At 40.2% G+C, this 17,804-nt stretch overlaps 2 protein-coding genes across 6 annotated transcripts in view; one reads left to right on the top strand and one right to left on the bottom strand.

Annotated features, from left to right (window-relative positions):
- LOC115830404 (translation initiation factor IF-2-like) overlaps positions 1-17,804 on the top strand; it is a 98,900-nt gene that overhangs the window by 20,738 nt on the left and 60,358 nt on the right. The gene's annotated exons all lie outside the window — the stretch shown is intronic.
- Positions 1-17,804, bottom strand: part of FUT8 (fucosyltransferase 8) — a 381,361-nt gene that overhangs the window by 305,168 nt on the left and 58,389 nt on the right. Inside the window, exon 1 of one of the 5 annotated variants that reach the window (XM_030812291.1) lies at positions 6,279-6,427. The exons of the other annotated variants lie outside the window; for them this stretch is intronic. The gene's annotated coding sequence lies outside the window, so the exon portion shown is untranslated. Of the gene's footprint in view, positions 1-6,278; positions 6,428-17,804 lie in introns of those variants that run through there. 5 annotated transcript variants of the gene reach the window in all.

Here is a 17,804-nt window from a genome sequence, read left to right as displayed (position 1 = left end):
ACTATATATGGAGGTCTGGATGCAGTACCAACCAGGTTTGTCCTCTCACTTAAAAGAAAAACGAACATAATATAGAAAACAACATTTTTCAAGAAACTGGACATCAAGCAACAAAGAACAGTGATTCTAGAGAGACAGGAAACAAACAATACCCTTTAATTGTCCCAGCTTACAACCTTTAGAGACTTTTCAGGCTAAGGCCCAGGGAAGAGAAAGAAATCCAAGGGGAGCTAGGTGCATGGATAAACTAACTTGAGTTGATGAAACAGAAGAGCTTAGAGTCCATGAAGACCAAGGTAGCTAGCCCCGGGAAAGTAGCAGGGCGGCTATGCAGAGAACAAAACCCAGAAATCTGCAGTAGGGCCTCTCAAATATTCAGCACAGTACTGATTAGCTCAAAGTGTGAGACAACTACTGGAGACTGGGGAAAAAAACATCTGAAAGAATTTGAGAGAATAGTGATGGATAATCATGCAGCCTTAGGAATATCGCCTGTTCCTACCAGCCAAACTGGTAAAGCTCTTAATTCACAAGACATTGAGTGGGGTGCTTAAGAAGGTCTTGCCTCAGTAGGGAGGAATAACTAGCCCTGGATTGAGCATTGCTCCAGGCCTCCTACAAATATCATAAAAGCAAGCCTCAAATTATCTCTAAATAACTACATATCCGGAACAAAATTTAACAGTATTTCTAATAATAAAAGAATATCTAACACTCAAAAAAGGTAAAATTCACAATGTCTGTCAGTTGAAGATTACCAGATATGCAAAGAGGCATGAAAACATGAATAAAGCAATCAATTGACTGAAACCAACCCAGATGTTAGCAAACAAGGACATTAAAAATTATTTGTTTTTTTTTTAATAGAGACGAGGTATTACTATGTTGCCCAGGCTGGTCCTGAATACCTGGGCTCAAGCAATTCTCCCACCTCAGACTCCCAAAGTGCTGGAATTACCATGCCTAGTCTAAAAGTTATTCTAAATGTATTTCATTATAGCCATTGAGACATGGAAGATATAAAAAAGATCTAAATCAAAACTCTAAAGATGAAAACTATAATATCTAACATAAAAAAACTACATAGAATTAACAGATTAGACACCATAGAAGAAAAGATTCATGAACTTGGAAATACACCAATAAAGACGATCCAAAAGCATAACACAAAAAGAGAAAAGAACACAAAAAGAATATAAAGAGCATTAGTGAACTGTGGGGCAACATCAAGAAGCCAAATACACATCATAACCAAGTGGGTTTATTTCAGAAACATAGAGTTGGATTAACCTTTAAAAATCAAGCAATGTAATCCACCATATTAACAAACCTTTTTATTTTTTTGAGACAGGGCCTCACTCTGTCACCCAGGCTGGAGTGCAGTGGCATGATCTTGGCTCGCTGAAGCCTCTACCACCCAAGTTCAAGCAATCTTCCCACCTCAGCCTCCCGAGTAACTGGGACTACAGGTGTGTGCCACCATGCCTGGCTAATAAAAAACTTTAAAAAAAACAAACATGGGATCATTTCAACACATTAAAAAAAACTGAAAAATTCAAAATCCATTCCTAATTTTTTTTTACACTTTACCCAAACTAGGAATGGAAAAAAACTTCCTCAGCCCAATAAAGTGCATCCTGAAAAATCTACAACATCATACTTAATTGTGAAAGAATAGATGCTTTCCCCCTAAGATTAGAAACAAGACTAAGATGTCTGCTCTTTTTCTATTCAACATTATATCAGAGGTTTTAGCCAGTGAAATCAGGCAAGAAAAAGAAATAAAAGGATTGTCTTTTTATTAGAATGGAAGAAATAAAGCTCTCTTTATTCACAAAAAACATGCTTTGTCTATGCAGAAAAGCCAATGTAATCTACAAAAAAAAGCTACCAGAATGAGTACAGCAGGTTTTCAGGATACAATGCCACTATACAAAAATCAGTTGCATTCTTATACATTAGTAATGAACAATTAAAAATTGTATGTTATTGGCCGGGTGTGGTGGCTCACATCTTTAATCCCAGCACTCTGGGAGGCTGAGGAGGGCAGATCACTTGAGGTCAGGAGTTCGAGACTAGCCTGGCCAAAATGGTGAAATCTCGTCCCTATTAAAAATACAAAAATTAGCTGGGTGTGGTAGCTGAGCAATCTCAGCTACTCGGGAGGCTGAGTCAGAAGAATCACTTGAACCCAGAAGGTGAAGGTTGCAGTGAGCTGATACCATGCCACCACACTCCAGCCTGGGTGGCAGTTATTGACCACACTTGGCCAATAACTCTGTCTCAAAAAAAAATTGATATGTTATTACAATATTTATAAAAGCATCAAAAAATATAAAATACTTAAAGATAAACTTAATAAAATATGGGTAAGATCAGTACACTGAAAACAATAAAATACTGCTGAAAGAAATTAAACATCCAAATAAATGGAGACATCTTATTCATGAGTCAGAAAACTTGATATCATTAAGATGTCAATTGTCCCTCAAATTCATCTATAGAATTGATGCAATTCGAATCAAATATTTACATATTGTTTCTTAAATTCATATGGAAATGTAAAGCCATTCCGGAGAGAAAAGCCACACAGTAATTTGAAAAGTGAAAGCTTAATAAAAAGGATCACTAACTATTTAACATGGGGTTGGAGAAACAGCCAATTAACTAATGAGAAATAAAGAGAACTCTAAGAGTAGCCAATGCTCCCTAGGCTGACACAGAACACCAAGGCAAGAGCTTCCTCCAACCCTAAACCATCCCAGGGCTGAGATCCAGACCTTGTTGGAGAGAACACAGTCCTCTCACTGAATAGCAGAGAAGTTGCTGTAGTGCTGCACCAGCAGAACTTACTGGAAGTCTACCTTGTGGAACTTGCCAGAAATCCATTCTTTAGGGTGCTAGTAAAATCTCTCCACACACAAGTGTCCCACCAAAAGATACTCTGTTACAAATCCAACTGAGGGAGAAGTAAAAGAAGTTGCTGGCCTCAAGTCACTGGTTGCTGGGTACTGCTGCCCTCTGAGCACTGCAGAAGGCTGATAATGGTGAAAACATGCACTCTACAGAAACTGTAGTGTGGGAAAGCCAATGTGGGTTGACATTGGAGAAGCTGAGTGTGTTGCTACAGTCCACTAAGCAAGTACACAGAAACGAACAAGCAAAACTTCTCTGCAGTGTTTCTCCAGCACTCTGTACTGGCAAAACTTAACATTGTCAGTTGACAAGAGAAAAATATTTAAAGGGCCTGATCTATTTTCACAGAGCAGGCAGAAAGGATGCATTTGGAGCTGAAAGACAACAGATTGGTAACCAGCACAATAGCCAAAATTGCTCTGAAAAGGAACAAGACGTTGTATGGGTTAACGTGACCCGATTTCATGACTTATAAAGCCATAGTAGTCAGCATGGTAGTGGCACAAGAAAGACAAAGAAATCACAGCACAGAAACAATATCCTGGAGTTGTGGTCCATTTATAAATTGATTTTCACAAAGGCTTAGTTGGAAAAATTGGTTTTATGTCTATCCTGAGCTACTGTTTAGTTGGTTATAGAGCAAAATTACATTCAGCTTCTTCTTGTCATGTAAGAGGAATTTGGAGGGTGTTGCTTAAAATTTTATTCCACCTGTACATTTGTCACTTTAAAATTAAAATTGAGCTGGTATGAGAGACAAAAAAAAAAAAGAAAGAAAGACAAAGAGGTCAGTGGAACAAAGTAAGAGTCAGAAATAAACCCACGCATATACAGTCAAATGATTTTTGACAAAAGTCAAAAGGACAAACCACTTCAGTAAATGATGCTGAAATAACTGCATGTCTCTACCCCCCAAAAAAGAATTTCTATGCAATTTTTATTCCATATAAAAAAATTAACTCAAAATGCATCATAGGTCTAAATACAAAACCATGAAACTTCCAGGAGAGAACTTCTTTGCCCTTGGATTAGGCAAATATATCTTAGATACATAAACAAAAATACAATCCATATGAGAACAAACTGATAGATAAACACAATCCATATGAGAACAAACAAATTTCATCATAATTAAAAATGTGTGCTCTTCAAAAGATACTATTAAGAGAAAGAAAAGACAAGCAACAGTCCAGGAAAAATACATCTGCGAAGCACGTATCTTATAAACAACTTTGATCAAGAATATAAACCGCTCTCAAAACTCAATACTAAGAAAACAAACAACCCAATTTAAATAATGGACAAAATATCTGAACAGCTATTTTACCAAAGAAAATATACAAATGATAAATAAACACAGGAATGGACAGCCCCTGCTCAAAAGTATATACTATAAGTTCCATTTTTAAAAAAAAACTTTAGAAAATGCACTAAATTTATAGTGACCAAAAGCAATTCAGGATTTTCCTGGAGACAAGGAAGGATGGGGAGTAGTGGGGGAAAAGATTACAAGGCAGCAAGAAGAAATCTGTGGAGGTAATGAGTATGTTTACTATCTTAATTGTGGTGATGGATTCACAGATGTATACGTATGTCAAAACTAATCAAATTGTTCATTTCAGATGTGTGCAGTATTTTGTATGCCAATCATACCTCAGCAAAGCTGTTTTAAAAAAAAAAAATCACACTCCATTGACCCGCTAGAATACAAACTACATAGAAGTCGATCAGAAAAAAAGAAAGTATATGTTACGGAATTATAAATCACTTAAAACGGAGTTCATGTGATTAGTATCTTTAAAAAGTATCCCTAAAACTCAACAACAAAAAATCTGATTCAAAAGTGGGCAAAGGACTTAAATAGGTATTTCTCCAAAGAAAATATGCAAATGAACAATAAGCATAAGAAAAGATGCTCAACATCACTTACCATTTAAAAAACGCAAATCAAAACCGCAATGAGATACCACTTCACACCCATTAAGATAATGATTATAAAAAAAAAAAAAGCAGAAAATAAGTGTTGGTAAGAATGTGCTGAAATTAGAACCCTGTGCAGTGCTGATGGAAATGTAAAATGGTGTAGCCACTGTGGAAAACAGTATGATGTCTCCTCAAAAAAATTTAAAAAAGAATTACAGAGGCTGAAAACGATGGTCATGCCTATAATTCTAGCACTTTGGGAGGCCAAGGCAGGCAGATCACTTGAGGTCAGCAGTTCGAGACCAGCCTAGCCAACATGGTGAAACCCCACCTCTATTAAAAATACGAAAAAAAATTAGCCAGTGTGGTGGTACATGCCTGTAATCCCAGCTACTTGGAAGGCTGAGGTAGCAGTGAACCTTGGGGCAGAACCTTCTTGAACCCGGAAGGCAGTGGTTGCAGTGAGCCAAGATAGTACCACTACACTCCAGCCTGAGTGACAGAGTAAGACTCCATCACACACACACAAAAAATAATAGAATTACAGTATGATACCAGTGATTCCACTTCTGGATACATACCCAAAATAATCAAAAGTGGTGTCTGAAAAAGTTATTTGTGCCAGGCACAGTGGCTGACACCTGTAATCCCAGTACTTTGGGAGGCCAAGGTAGGCAGATCCCTTGAGCCCAGGAGATGAGATCAGCCTGGGCAACATGATGAAACCTGTCTCTACAAAAAATACAAAAATTAGTTGGGCATGATGGAGTGCACCTGTAGTCCCAGCTACTCTGGTGGCTGAGGTGGGAGCATGACCTGAGCCTGGGGAGGTCGAGGCTGCAGTGAGCTATTAAGATGTTCATGCCACTGCACTCTAGCCTGGGTGACAGAGGGAGACCCTGTCTTAAAAAAAAAAAAAAAATCACAGTTCATTTCTGCAGTTTGCAACAGTTTTACTACTACCAAGATGGATGTTATCATAATGATGGGATAGAAAGGGCAGATTTAGATAAAAAAGCAATCACAGTCAATAAGCACTTCTAAAGCTCCTAATTAGGGCCAGATACTATGAGGCACTAGGGACACAAAGATAAAGAATCCCTATTATTAAGGGATTTCTGTTCTAATCACATTTACCCATAGTCAAGAAATCCAAACATGTGGTCATTAATGGTATCATTTCAAACTGATTCCAATACCACCCAGAACCAACCATAATAAGAAGCTTCCAAATGATAGTAGCAAAATATTTGGTTTCTTCATATAAGAAAATTTTAAATCCAATTCCCCCATTCTCAAACTGAAAAGAACCATTTCTCAAAGACAACATTAATGAGACAATAGATAAAAAACATGTATAAAAAGAACTTTGCAGATCTATGATACATTTAACATCTTGCTCATATTTGCAACAGGCACAGTAATCAAAATTGCCTCACCTTTCTGGACATCAATTCTTGTTTTCAGTCCTTCTCTTCTAGCCCCATAATTCAACTTATTGCTGGTCAAAATAGAATCTTCATATGCGAAAGAACAGAGATCAAAAACAAGCAAAGAAGGAAAAACAGGAGGGGAGGGGGACAGAAGGGGAAGAAAGAGGGACAGCAGGGGAAAGGGAGGACAGGACGGGAGAAAGTAGAAGTAGGAGAAGGAGAAAGGAAAGAAGAAAGGGAGGGAGGGAGGAAGAAACGCAGACATCAGTAAATTATGGAAAATGCTGAATCTCACTCATAATCAAAGAGATCCCAACAAACTAAGAGATCCTTTCCACCAAGTGAGAAATACTAAAAGCTCAAGAATACCCAGTGTTAGAGAAAATGTGAGGAAAAGGTAACTGTGTAAATTGGTACAACCTTTCTGCAGGGGATTTGTTTCTATGAATCAACAACCTCAAAAATAATTAAATCATTTGGGCCAACCATTCAATCCAAAGGAGTTAATGTTAAGGAAAAAGTAGATAAAATTGTTTGCGTACATTTACATACATGTATTGATATAGACACCATATATTAATGTATGCCATCGACATCTGTAGTTTTTCAAAGCTTCTCACAGAATTCTTATGATAATCTACTTTTGGAACCATATCCCAGGGAATGAATATATGTATTGAAGGAACTAACATTTAGTTAGCAACTTTTGTGAGCCTGGCATTATACTGACACATACATCATCTTGTCTAACCAAAACACATTAAAAGCTAAAGGGGATGTTTTAAAAAGTATTCCTAAAATACTGATAACCAAAGCCTTACAGGGAATTTTCACTGTTATATTCATACAATCAATTAACAGAATTTATGTTCCTTTGTTGTTTAAAGCAAAACAGACAAAATAAAAGAATTTATCTGCACAAAGAATGATTCATCAATTAGGCAGCACTCTGAACCATAAGAGGTTTGAAGAGCTTCATTCGCAGCAGTGTGGGCTGCAAGCTTTATAGGCTGAACACAGAAGGAAGACAAAGAAAACATATCTCATTGGTCAGAGTGGAAAGACACTAGTTAGAGATTACTTAGGTGGTTTCTAGTTGGCAAAATATCTAGTTTCCTTTCACTTTCTAAGTTGGGCTTTGGTTCGCTTAGATAGGAACTTAAACAGCTAGAGCCACCCAGCCTAGTAGCCTCCCAACTAAAAATTTAACACTGCAAAGACAATTTCTAGTTATCATCTCAAAATTTCCCATTAATTTCTCTCATAAAAATAAGAGCTATCCCCAAGTAAGAAAAAAAAAATCACACTTAAGAATTCAGAATATCAAGTAAAAACTAATGGGAATAGGGAGTTTTTCCTATTGGGGGTATTTGTGTTATACTTACCAGTCCAGCATCTCAAATCCACAAATCCAAAATGCTCCAGTGAGCATTTCTTTAGCGTGTCACGTCAGTTTCAGATTTTGGAACGTTTTGGATTTCAGATTTGGGATGCCTGACCTGTATATATAGGGTTCAGTACTATCCATGGTTTCAGGTATCCACTGGGGGGGCCTTGGGGACTCCTGTGTATCAAATTCCCTCAAGTTAGCAACACAGAACCTAAAGCACAAGAATACTATTGTTCTCAAAACCTCAAAGATAGACACTATCTGGGGTAGAGGGGGGAATACTCTCTTTAAAGAAGAGTATGTCCAAGAACAAAGACAAAGAGAAATCAATTAAATGACTATAATGGAGTTTACTTAGAGGGCTCTCAACATTTTACAGACCTGGTTCTAGAACCTAGAATCTTCTGATTAAAAAGTTTATAATAGATACAATCTAGACTTGGCTATATTAGTTTCTGACTTTTCTGCTGCCTTCACTGATGCCTCATAACTTTTAAACCATGATGCTTTTTACAGCTAGAACTCCTTCCAGGGGGGTAAAGAAAAAAAAAAAAAAAAAAAGACATCGCAAACCCTTAGTCATCTTTCCCTACAATTTGGTTCTATAGTTCAGATTCCTCTGACTTGACACCAAGTGAGACAAACTTACCCAGGCTAGAAGCTATGAGAAAAGTTCTCTCATCAACTCTTGCTATATGATTTGCTCTTAGGCAAATCTAACCCATGCCAGAATTTAGAAGCTGACCAACAGCTTATTTCCTCTGTACTACTGTTTTACAGTATTAGGGTTTTTCAAAAAAATTTAGCAAAGTTGTAGTCACTTGATTAGCTGCGGGTCAGACAGACACACCCAGAACAGGTCATCCTATAGGAAATCTCCTCTATATGGAAATATATGTATAGAAATAAAATTGACTGACTTAGGTATTTTGCTAAAGTTTAAACAACGCAAAAATATATGCTCAATGAATAAATGACTAATCAAAAAGGTGTTCCTGAGCATCTAGTCTTAGCTCAAGGTGGCCCCAAGGTATTCATAGTCTCCAACATCTATATGTTCGAAGCCAGAGACCTAGGGAACTCTTATTTAGTTAACAATAGTAACAATTAACATTTATTGAGCCATTACTTCATGCCAGGCACTGTGTTGAAGACTCTGCATTTTTAATCCATATTTTACAGATGTGGAAAATTAGCATCGAAGTTACTATTCAAGGTTGCACAGATCTTAATTGACCAAGTCAGGAGTCAGACCACACACCTGCTTCACTCCACAGCTTATGTGCTCTCTAGGGCAATTCCAGAATTCAAACAAACACCCTGATGGCCATAACTGTCCACAGAAATACTCAGAATCTTCAAGAGTGCCAAAAAAGCTTATATTTAAGTAGAGAAAAACTTTACATTTAGGTTGACTTATATTTGGAATAAATCTAATTTTAAAAATTCAATCATCCAGTATATAATTTATAGTGAAAACTTCCTAATGGTAGCTTAGAAGCTGCTGAGGTTTATGCACAAAGAATTAAGGGATAAAGATATTTAGAAGAGCTTAGTCCCGTATAATGTATTCAGACCAGAGCCATTCCTGAAATGAGTAAGGTTCCAAGATCTCAGTGTTATTGGGCAGAGACTTCCACTATCAGATCTATTTCTACGCTTGAGCCCAGAAGTTTAGAGACTGCAGTGAGCTATGATAGCGCCACTGTACTCCAGCCTGGGAGACCTACAGCAAAACCCTGTCTCAAAAAAAAAAAAAAAAATCTACTTCTTTAAATCTACCACTTGAACAAAGAATTCAAGGATCCTCTCCTTTGTGAGATCTTTCCTGATCCTCTAGACACAATTCATTACTCCTTTCTGTGTGCTACTACTGACTTTTACACCTATTTCAGTTGTACTTACCACACTAAGCAAAATTGAGTTTCACACGGCTCAAAACATTTCACACATTAACAGACTGACATCCTCACACTAATTTCAGAACATCAAATTCAATCTTTTATATAACACCTTATTAACAATGATTTTGAGTTACTGCATGAAGCTTTGTCATTGCACAATGCTAGGAAATTTGAAGAAGAGGTATGAAGCCAGGCCTCCCTGAAGTTTAGGGGGACATGACAGTATCCTCATCTATGATGAAAAAGAAATAATTCTTCCTATCCCATCCTCCAGTCCTGCTCCGGACAAAGCACTAGTCACATATACTTGGAAGCTGGGAGAGGGAAAAAGATGAGAGTAAAGGAGTAATTGGAGTTGTAGTTCTAATATCCTATAGTGTAGGTGTTCTCTTATCTCGTCTCTTACCCTTGACTTGTCACCAAAAGTCTCTGATTTCTCTCTCGGGACAGTGCAGGCCTACAAGTATTGCTGGGTTCTAAGCAGAAATCCTAGGTGATCAAACGAGTAAAAGGCACCCATTAAGCACCAAGCTCTTACTACCACAGCAGGATGAGAAAGACCCTTTCCCTCTCAACTTCCTATACCTACAATCCCAGTAGCAGGCCTCAAATTCCAGAGGTTGCCACCTCACCCCCTACAAGGAGGTTGGGCCCAAGCCTGATTTCCTCAGCCCCAAATATGCCTAGAAATCCCATCCTTACACTTTTTCCCCGCCCCCAGACAAGGTCTCACTCTGTTGCGGAGGCTGGAGTGCAGTGGCTCTAACATAGCTCACTGCATCCTCAAATACCTGAGCTCAAGTGATCCTCTGCCTCAGCCTCCTAAGTACCTAGGACTACATGCACACACCACCATGCCTGGCTAAATTTTTTAAATTTTTTGGTACAGACAAGGTCTCACTATGTTGCCCAGGCTGGTCTCAAAATCCTGGCCTCAAGCAATGCTCTGCCTCTACCTTCGAAAGTGCTGGGATTACAGGCATCATCCTGACACTTTTAACGTTATGCAGCAACTGAGATTTCTAATTCCAAAGGAGATAACATGCCCAGGAACTAGAATTGAGTATTTTATAACAATAAATTTTAGCTCTGTGAAATGACTCTCCATACAAACACCCAAATACCTCCTACGCCTATGACATGTGGAATTTTTATTTTCAATCACATTTTGGGAGACATGTTATCATAGAGGAAATTAGGGGACTTCCTGTACTGTAATTATTAACTTATATTTCTAGTTCACCTTCTAAATTGTCAGTTTCCTAAAGGCAGGGTCATTATCATTTTGTATTCCAAATTCATAGTAGTTGTTAACTACGCTTGTTGAGGAAAAAGTGAGACAAGATTGGGGGAAAGACTGGGAACAAGATACAAAGAAATATGCGAGCATCCTTGTATGCATAACTTTAGAGCCCATACTAGTAGATATTCTTTTTTTTTTTTTTTGAGATGGAGTCTGGCTCTGTCGCCCAGGCTGGAGTGCAGTGGCGCAATCTCGGCTCACTGCAAGCTCCGCCTCCCGGGTTCACACCATTCTCCTGCCTCAGCCTCTCCGAGTAGATGGGACTACAGGCGCCCGCCACCACGCCCGCCTAATTTTTTTGTATTTTTAGAAGAGACGGGGTTTCACCGTGGTCTCGATCTCCTGACCTCGTGATCCGCCTGCCTCGGCCTCCCAAAGTGCTGGGATTACAAGCGTGAGCCACCGCGCCCGGCCCATACTAGTAGATATTCTTAAGTGATATTTACTTTCCCAAAAAATCCTGTCTTCCAGCCAGGTGCGGTGGCTCACGCCTATAATCCCAACACTTTGGAAGGCTGAGGCAGGAGGACTGCTTGAGCTCAGAAGTTCCAGACTAGCCTGGCAATACAGCAAAATAAAAATAAACAATAAATCTTATCTTCCCTGAACAAATCCACAAAAACGAAGGATGAATATCAGTTGAGAAATTTTACTACTTTTACAATAAAATGAACTGTGTAATATTTTCTTCTCTTGGGCTCACCAAGGTATTAGGAGAAAGATGGTTATTTTTCAATCTTGGCAAATAACTTGAAGATGACAAGAGTAAAAAAGCTATATGCATTTATAAAATCTCTAAGAAATAATAAGGCTAGAAAATTAAGTACAATAGAAACTCTCTTTTATTTATTTATTTATTTTTGAGACAGAGTTTTGCTCTGTTGCACAGGCTAGAGTGCAGTGGCACACTCTCAGCTCACTGCAACCTCTGCCTCCCAGGTTCAAGCAATTCACTCACCTCAGCCCCCTGAGTAGCTGGGATTACAGGCGTGAGACAGCACACCTGGCTTTTCATTTTTTATTTTATTTTTTTTAGTAGAGACAGAGTTTCACCATGTTGGTCAGGCTGGTCCCGAACTCCTGACCTCAAGTGATCCACCCGCCTCAGCCTCCCAAAGTGCTGGGATTACAGGCGTGAGCCACCCTGCCTGGCTTTTTTTTTTTTAGTATCTTTTTTATTTCAATAGCTTTTGGAGTACAAGTGGTTTTAGGTTACATGGATGAAATGTATAGTGGTGAAGTCTGAGATTTTACTACACCCATCACCAAAGTAGCATATGTTGTACTCAATATATCGTTTTTTATCCCTTATCTTCTTCCTATCCTCCCCGTGTCTCAGTCTCCAAAGTCTATTTTACTATTCTGTATGCCTTTGCGCACCCATGGCTTAGCTCCCCTTGTAAGAATATACGGTATTCGGTTTTGTATTCCTGAGTTACTTCACTTAGAATAATGGCTCCATCCAAATTGCTGCAAAAATGTTATTTCATTTTTTTTATGGCTGAGTGGTATTACATGGTGCATATACACCTGTATAGAATAGAAACGCTTAAAACAATCCTCTAACAGCTTTTACAGATGAGCAAGTAGGGTCAGAATCATCAAATTCACCATCTCAGTGACACCAGAAGTTTCTAGAAGTCTCTAGTCATACTGATTTTCCACTTAAATTGCTGGACCCAATTCAGTTCTAAACATTAGTTTAGGGAGAAGTCAGAAGAACGCAGACAAATCTAATAATCCTGACAATGACGCCAAATTAAGCCTACAAACATTAAATTGGTAAGGAAAAGTTCAGTTTGTGAGTAAAATATTACAAGAATTAAACATAAGACATTAAATTATTGGAATACAGTCAATTTACATCCTAAGTAAGAGTGTCTAGAATACCAAGTTTGGCACATATAGGAGATCATTTTTATCACCTAGTCACAAAACTACAATTTTTTGGAATAAAACTGTGTAAACCGCTGTGGCAATGTAAGTCCAAAAGCATTGTTTTCTAATTATATAAGTAACAAAAAATTTCTAATCCCGTTTTTCAAGATCCAATAAAAATTAGCCCTTTGAAAGAGAACACAAAATGCTCCCCAAATGAAGGTGAGAGATAGAAAAGACAGACCAAAAGAGAAACAGAGAGAGAGAGAGAGAGAGACAGACAGGCTTCTGAAAATCCAAAGACATGGTACAAACATGGAAAAGCTAAATGCACAAAGATATTACAGCAATACGTACAATAAACTATCGGTCTGACCAAGCTAACAGTACCTCACTCAATGAGAAAACATTGTTAGAAATGGGAAACATTTACACTGTTAACTGAAAAAAGGCACAAATTTGAAAAGAAATTATTATTACAACTTGGTTAAAAAAAAAAATTGTGTATGAAAAAGAACTAAAAGGCACATATACCAACATGGTAACCACAGTTATGTTAAGATCATGGGACTGCATGTAATTCTTTTACATTCAATAATAATAATAAATAAAAGTTATAAATAAATAAGTTGTCTAAATTATCTATAATGTGATCTTTTCAATGTAAAGTTTTCTAAAGAAAATAAAATTATATCTTACATTTAATTTACAACAATGTCTTTTTCTACTTCAATTTCTACTAAGATATTTGAGCACTAAATTCATTATATGAACTAAGTTTTTTACCATATCACAAAAAAAGTAAGAATTAACATTACCTTATTCTGTGCTCCTAAAAATAATTAGTGGGCAATCTACTAATTAAGAAATTCAATGTAAATGAGTCATCAAACTAATTGGTTCCATAAATCCAAAGTATCAGCATAGGGCTTTAATAACCATCCTTAGCATCATCAGTATACTTATCAGAAGTGCAATTAGTAAAGCCTGACATGACCCTACACCCAAAAGGCTATAAAATTTTTTTTTTTACAGTATAAGAATATAAAAATAATCTTTGGCCCTCGACATAGAAAACAAAGGCTGCTGTTGCCCTCAATCTATACTTGAAAACAGAATAGTAAAATAGCCTGAGTCTACGCTATCACTTAGATGACTGTCCCTCCTGTTGAAATTTGATCTCAATGTTGGTGGTGGGGCCTAATGGGAGACGTTGTTGGGCATGGTGGAGAGGGGTCAGAACCCTCAAGAATAAATTAATGCTCTTCCTCAGGCATGCTTGAGGTCTCACTCTGTTTGTTCCCCCAAGAGCTGGTTGTTAAAAAGAGCCAGGGCCCCTCTTCCCACCCTTTTCTCCTCTCTCACTTTGTGCACAAGCTGGCACCTCTTTGCCTTCTGCTATCAGTGGAAGTAGCCTAAGGCCCTCACTAGAAGCTGATCCTGGTGCCATACTTCTTGTACAGCCTGCAGAACTGTGCGGTAAATCAAACTCTTTATAAATTACCTAGCCTCAGCTATTCCTATATAGCAACACAAAACAAGACAAGGCAGTCAATTCATCAATAATAAGAATCAGTCCTATGATCAACTTCCCTCTGGAGGAGATTTTTAATCTTTCTTGCAAATTAGAATATATTATCCCCAAAATGTGCAGACCTGATGTCAGAAAGAAATAAAATTCTTAATGAACAATACTGCCAAATGAGATAAAGGATACTGTAATAAGTCTTTCGACTAGTTACAAAAGCATCAAAAATGGTCAAAAAATAACCTTAAGTACGGTTGTAAAGAGCTTTTAATTCATTACTCCCAACCTCACAACAAGAAAAAAAGCTGGGGGTAAAAAAAAAAACTGATAATCAACAACTCTTCTTAGAGTCATCAGAGAATTGAGGTCAGAGGGCAAACTGCTGCTCTAAAACCTGGAGAGACAGACAGGCAGATAGAAAATCACAGTGTGCGGGAAGCAGAAGTCCAGGAATACAAGCTCTCAACTGAAGCCAGCGTCAGTAGGAACACTTGAAACAGTAACTGTGGACTAGCTTGAGTTAAAAACTGGAAGGGGACCAGTCTTACAGGGGTCCCCATACTTTCCTGAGTTTTACCTCCAGGAACCCTACCAGGTTCTTACGGTAAAGATGTGAAAAAATCCCCTCCTGCTTGCAGCAGGGGAAGAAGAAAACCATTTTGAAATATACCAGGAACTTTGTTTCTCTTAAAAGGTATTCCAGAAAAGGAAACTATTTTACCAGAACCTAACCAACTGGGCTTTTAGATTGCCTAACTTACTAGGGTTTTACGGTGCCTAACCAACGGGAGGGAAGGGAAATACCCAACTCCAGACCCATCTATCCTTTGACAGGGAAAAATAGACAGATACCCAACTCAGGCTCACAGTTGGTAGAGGGCAGAGGGATGAGGGGGAAAGTTCTATAGTCCTGAGATCTAATTACAGGACTATAGCACTTTCCCCCTCATCCCTCTACCCTTACCACATCAATACAGCTCTTGTACAACACAGGATTACAACTTAAAAACCTGCAAGCCTCAGACCCCATTTAAGGATTCTTTACAAAAACCCAAAGACAACAGGGCAGATAAAAGGACACTAGAAGAAATTTTAGCCTCTAATAGTGATGGTGGTGGCTTTCTGGTACATGGAGGACACAGGGAGAGGAGTACAGACCCACTCCCTCAACAGCCCACTGCCCTCAGTGCAGCACAGTCAAGCAGAGAGGGGACCGATGCAGAGCTGAGGCTGAGCTTCAGGGGCCTGAGGCAGGAAGTGGGAGCGGTGCCCACTTCAGGGACCGGCCAGTGACACGGCCACTGCGCCCACCCCACTGAAGGTGCCAGCCTCCTGGGCCTCAGGAGGAGGCTCTGTGCAGGGCTGCCCGGGGCTACATCCCCAGGGTCCACCCCACGTCAGGCGACTGCTAAGCCTGCCACTCCCAACAGCCAGGCCAGACAGTTATCTGCTCTGCCCGGGCCACTGAAGCGCCAAGGCTATTGGGGTAGCTCCCGGCGATGTCACCCCTGCCCCGGATCCCAGCCCAGGCCCAGCAAGGATCTGCAGCCCCTGCCTCAGGCTGAAAGGGGGCGGAGCCAGGGCTGCATGCTCCACAGTGCCAGTGGGAACCAGGGGCAGGCAGCAGCCCAAGCCACCCAAGCCTGGGGGGTAGACCCAGGCCTCCATGTGCACTTGGGGACTGGAAACAGGCAGGAGCCCTGTCCGCCAATCCCATACAGCTGCAGCTACCCAAGTCAGGGTTGTGGACCCAGGCCTCCGTGTGCTCTTGGGGGCTCGGGAAGGCCCCCCTTGCAGGCTCGGAAATGTCTGTTCCCGCTGCCACTTCCCGCACCGGCTCCAATCTGGCAGATTCTCAGAGCGGGGTTGGAGCCAAGCCTGGACACCATCACAGCCCAACAGGATATGTGCATGCTCAGGCCCTGCCGCCCAGGCCCCCTCTGGCGAAGCTGAGGTGGAGAGCTGCTCCATGCTGGCGGGCAGCTGCCCGTTGGCACAAGCAGCCTGGGAACCATGGAAAGTGGCAGGAGGCAGACAGGCTCCTGGGTGGAAGAGGGCAGGTCCCCAGATAGACCCCACCTTCAGGCCAGGGAGGGCCTGAAGGTTGGGGACCCGGCTGCCAGACCCGCAGACTGCAGTGGGGGCTTGTGGTGCCTTTTCCAGCCCACCCATGGCCACCGATGTACCAACTGACACACACTTCCTCCCCACTGAGGTCCATAAAAGCCCCGGGATCAGCCAGAGCAGGGCAGAGGACAGAGAGACAGCCAAATGACCAGCTGCAGAGAGGAGCTATCCACTCTGCTGAGAGCTGGGAAGTCAAGGACCTGCCTGCAGAGAGGAGCCACTCACTCCAGGGCCTCCTCTCTGCTGAGAGCTGAACACTGGATGAGACAACCTGCCTACAGAGAGGGGCTGCCCTCTGCAGCTCTCCTCTGAGCTGTTCTAACACTCAATAAAGCTTCTCTTCATCTTGCTCACCCTCCACTTGTCTGCATACATAATTCTTCCTGGACACAGGACAAGAACTCGGGCAAAGGCGCCACCGGCCACAGAGGTTTCTAGCCAGAAAAGCAACACCTTAAAGATCCAGTAACATTTGCCTCTGATACCACAGCCAGAACAAACACTAAACACAGCCTGACTTCTAAACAGAGAAACATAAAACCTCACACTAAAGGCCTATTTACCTCAGTTCCTTTTACCTGATACATTCTGTCTGGCTATTAAAAAAAATTATGAGGCACTATAAAGGCAAAAACTACAATCTGAAGAAACAAAGCAAGCCTCGAAAACAGAGTCAGATGTGGCAGGAATTTTTACCAGGAATTATCAAATTATCACCAGGAATTTTTATATACATATATATGTTTTGAGACAGGGTCTCACTGCTACTCAATCTGGAGTACAGTGGTGATCCACAGCTCACTGTAGCCTTGAACTCCTAGGCACAAGCAATCTTCCTGCCACAGCTTCCCAAGCAGGCAGGACTACAGGTGCATGCCACCACCATGCCCAGCTAAGTCCTTTTTTCTAAGACCGGCCTGGGCAACATTGGAGACCCTGTTTCTACAATTTTTTTTTTAATTGCCTGGCATGGTGGCACACACCTGTAGTCCTGGCTACCTGAGAAGCTGAGGAGGGAGAATCACTTGAGCCTAGGAGTTCAAGGCTGCAGCGAGTTATGATCACGCCACTACTGCACTCCAGCCAGGATGACAGAGTGAGATCCTGTGGAAAGAAAGGAAGAGCAAAGAGAAGGAAAAAACAGTGAAGGGGGGAGGTGAGGAAGGGGAGTGTAAAAATCAATAACACTGTAACAGGAAAAAATGTCTTTAGTAAGAAACACCAAACCTGGAAGTTCAGAGAACACCAAGCAAGGTAAATACCAAAATATTTACATAGACAAATGATAGTGAAGCCGCAGAAAATAAGACAAAGAGAAAACTAAATCAAAAGCAAAACTTTAGCTTTTTCCTTATTAACTTTAAGACCAATAAGATATCTCGAAAGAAGCAGGAGGTAAAGA

The sequence above is a fragment of the Nomascus leucogenys genome, chromosome 1a (assembly GCF_006542625.1).
Source record: "Nomascus leucogenys isolate Asia chromosome 1a, Asia_NLE_v1, whole genome shotgun sequence".
Classification (NCBI taxonomy): domain Eukaryota; kingdom Metazoa; phylum Chordata; class Mammalia; order Primates; family Hylobatidae; genus Nomascus; species Nomascus leucogenys.
This window is presented reverse-complemented; position numbering and strand designations above follow the sequence as displayed.